Below are 4,113 nucleotides of genomic sequence, written 5' to 3'. Positions count from 1 at the left end.
CGCTATGGACGGAAGACAATGCTCTGTGTTTGGTGGGATCAGAAAGGTGTGATCTATTATGAGCTGCTAAAACCTGGCGAAACCATTAATACTGAACGCTACCGACAACAAATGATCAATTTGAATCAAGCTTTGCGTGAAAAACGACCGGAATATCAAAAAAGGCAACACAAAGTGATTTTGCTTCATGATAATGCACCATCACACACAGCAAAACTGGTTAAGGAAACGATTGAGGCGTTTGGTTGGGAAATACTTTAGCATGCGGCTTACTCACCAGATTTGGCTCCGTCCGATTACTACTTATTTGCATCGATGGGACACGCACTTGCTCAGCAGCGCTTCACTTCTTACGAAGATGTACGAAAATGGCTAGATGACTGGTTTGGCTCAAAAGAGCAACAATTTTTTTGGCGTGGCATCCACAAATTGTCAGACAGGTGGGAAAAATGTATAGCTAGCGATGGGCAATACTTCGAATAAAATATTTTTTATCATTTTCATGCAATAAACGTGTATTTTCTATTTAAAAAATTCCGGTTTCATATTTACATACCTGGTATGTTGGGGGAAAAGTAGCAGCCATAGACCACTACCTTCCCCCACTCGACGACCACAAAACCGTTGCCGCGATCCGCTGGGATGCGTTCAGGAATTACGCCTAGATAACTCTAGAGTGCATTTTTGCTATAATATGCGTAACGTAACCTATAGCTTAGAGTTATCTGCCGTTATCTAGGCGTTCCTGAACGCAGCCCAGGAGAGCACAGCAGATCGCAGCGAGACCATTACCAAGTTATGGTAGAGGTGTGAGGTACGTCCGTTGACGCACACCACCTCCCATCCACCACAATAGAGTGGGGCTCTGAGATAACGACGAGCCCCAGCCCCTCCTCCTCACAGACCCACGCAATCAAATCCAGCACGGGTCTTTGAAGTTGACTCTTGACTTCTCCAGTCAACTTATAATCGACTTCGTGTTGTTTGGGATACCACCGTCGGAACTCTATCGACGGCTAAAACCTCTTCAATGTTGTTCGGTCATGATCTAAATAACATTTGTTAATGTCAAGGTCATTGGAGGCCGTTTGTCCTTTTATTTTTAAGAATGTAGATAAGAGGAACAACTTCCAATGGCTTTGACCTTAATAAAAGGGAATATTTTACAAATATATTTTACAAATCTCTCGATTACAAACTGCTAAAATATAAATATTCTTAAATAAAAACTAAAATATAAACATTTTTTAAGAAAGCAATACTGCTTTATTAAAAAATATTTACATTTTAATGTATTCTGTAAGAATTTTCTTTATACATTTTCTCGCTTTTGGCACAATCCAGGATCGTTGCAATGAGTAGGAAAAAGCTTGAACATATTCCATCGATGTAGAAATAAATAATAGACATACTATAATATATAAACAAGGCGAAAGAAGCATCAAGTGTTGAATACAGCTGACATATATTTTTCCGCTAAATATCGTATTTAACTAATAACATTACATGATACAATAATTAAAAAATATAGTGTACTTTGTGAAATTACAATACGTATACTATAAGTAAAATACAGTAATATTAATAACATTCCCGTGATGTATCGAGTCGCTCTTGGTCGCTTTTGGCGACTAGTTAAACGGCTGATATCGCCGCTCGTCTCTTCCTTCCGTACGAGATTATGAAAACAGTTTTACAAAATATAGTGCAACACGCTCGCTATACACAACAATAAGGGAATCTTCGATCATCATTCGTTTCTTTCTGTTTCTTTCTTTTTCTTTCTCTCCCTCTTGTTTTCTCTCGTTTATTAATATATTTGTTTGATTAACGAGTTAGGCTTCACCTCGACGTGATTTGAATGACGCATTTTGAATGATCCTTCTTCTCTGCAAAATTAGTCGCTATTCATAGGCTGCGTTCGGAAACGTCGCTCGGATGCCTCCGATACCTTGGATTCATCATCTCTCTCTGTTTAACATTAAATGTTAAACAAGGACAGAAGATGAATCCGAAGCAATGGATGCATCCCAGCAACATTTCCGAACGCAGCCATAATGTCGACTCGATTTCGACCGGCTCGAAATGACTGATTAAAAACTAAAAATTGAGAATATAAATGCTGGAACCTCGCTCATGCGACAATTGTATGTACAGGGTGTTGCACCACCATACAGGTCAGTATGACGGGTTACCGGGCACATTCGTGCAGGCGCGCGAGATCGTTCACAAATGCGTAGCCTTTGGCGGTACAATCATGGCACGCACGCGCGCACGCACGCACGCACATCTTTTTTTCCAATAAAGTTCGTAGCATATCAAATTGTAGGTCTGTTTTCTGTGGCTGAACTAGTGTACACTTTTGGAACTTACAGTGAGAAAGATATACGTTTGATATTTATTTAAATCGAGAAAGAGAGTTCTAGAACAGTCTAGTGCAGGAACAGAAAACAGACCACATGATTCAATTATGACGAACTTCCGTAGAAATAGGTTAAAACAGAAGCTGAAGTGACAAAATATAGGTTATAAAAACGAATTTTATCGTGAAAACAAAGCATTTTTCCTTCTTATAAGAAAAATTCGATTATAGTCGAATATAATCATTGTGTAATATAATTTGATTGCTTGAATTATTTTTACAGAGAACGAAAGTCAGAAATAAACATATCTTCGCAAATTTAAATTATAAATCGACCAATAAATTTGATTCGTAAATTTAAATAATGGCAATTATCGTTAAATCTTATAATATTTATTTGGAAGAATAATAATTCATTAATAAATTGGTAATTTAATAATCTGTGATTAATAAGTATTATACAGTGTTGGGTAAGTTAATGTTTTTTTTAAACGAAATTAAATTAAAGTTAATGGCTTATAAAATTAATAAAATTAAGTTAAAAGTTGAAGAAATAAAGAATTAACTTAATAAAAGTTAAGTTAAGATCGAATTAACTTCAGTTTCAAAAAAAGATAATTTTGAAAAAAATTATTTTTAAGATTAGAATTTCCTAATTTTTCTTAAAATGAAATTATTTTAAATAACGTGCAAATACAGATTATTAGGTAAATTTAATTTTATAGTCACATGTAAGTTACTTATATATAATCAGAGTCACACCATATAAGGCGTTTTAGAAAAAATCTTGCGAGAGAAGGGTATATGTTTGCGTTATTCCTCTTTCTTTAACCTGTATCTAACTTTCTTTAACTTCTGAAACAACAGCTCATGCATGTTTACGACTACATCGACTAGATATTTGTTACAAAAAATATACGTAAAAATTTAGAAAATGGGTGGATATACATACTGTTCTACAACAATTCTTCATCTAAGGCTCATTTCATATTTATATTGCTGAAATATAACGTTTATGATACCTAAAATTAGTGTGATTTAAATATAAGCGGGAATTGATAAAATCTAGCGAGTCAATAAAATGCCATATGGTGTAGCTCTTATTATAGATCTCTCACCATAAAATCATTGAACTTTTTCTAAATTAATTCTCTATTGTTTGATTTTAAAAGAAAAAAATATTAGCATTAAGAGAGATAAAAAAATTTTTAATTTAAAAAAGTTAATAAATTAAAGTTTTAAAGCAGCTAAATTAAGTTAAAAATCAATGCATTTAAAATTAATTAAGTTAAGTTGAAAGTTATTAACTTTTTAACTTTTTTTTTAACTTTTAACGTTTTAACTAATTACTACCCAACCCTGAGCATTGTACTATTCTTTACATAAATGACTGCACATTATATCTATATCTTTCGTTCTCTGTAAAAATAATTCAAGCAATCAAATTATATTACACAATGATTACATTCGACTATGATTGAATTTTTCTTATAAGAAGGAAAACATGTTTTGTTTTGACGATAAAATTCGTTTTTAAAACCTATATCTTGTCACTTCAGCATGTGTTTTAACCTATTTCTACGGAAGTTCGTCATAATTGCATCACAATTTGATATGCTACGAAGTGTATTGAAAAAAAGATGTGCGTGTATGCGTGCGTGCGTGCGTGTGTGCGTGTGTGTGTGCGTGCGCGCGCGCGTGTGTGTGTGTGTGTGTGTGTGTGTGTGTGTGTGTGTGTGTGTGTGTGTGTG

This window comes from Trachymyrmex cornetzi, unplaced genomic scaffold (assembly GCF_001594075.2).
Source record: "Trachymyrmex cornetzi isolate Tcor2-1 unplaced genomic scaffold, Tcor1.1 scaffold181, whole genome shotgun sequence".
In the NCBI taxonomy this organism is placed as follows: Eukaryota; Metazoa; Arthropoda; class Insecta; order Hymenoptera; family Formicidae; genus Trachymyrmex; species Trachymyrmex cornetzi.
Note: the sequence above shows the minus strand (reverse complement) of the source record.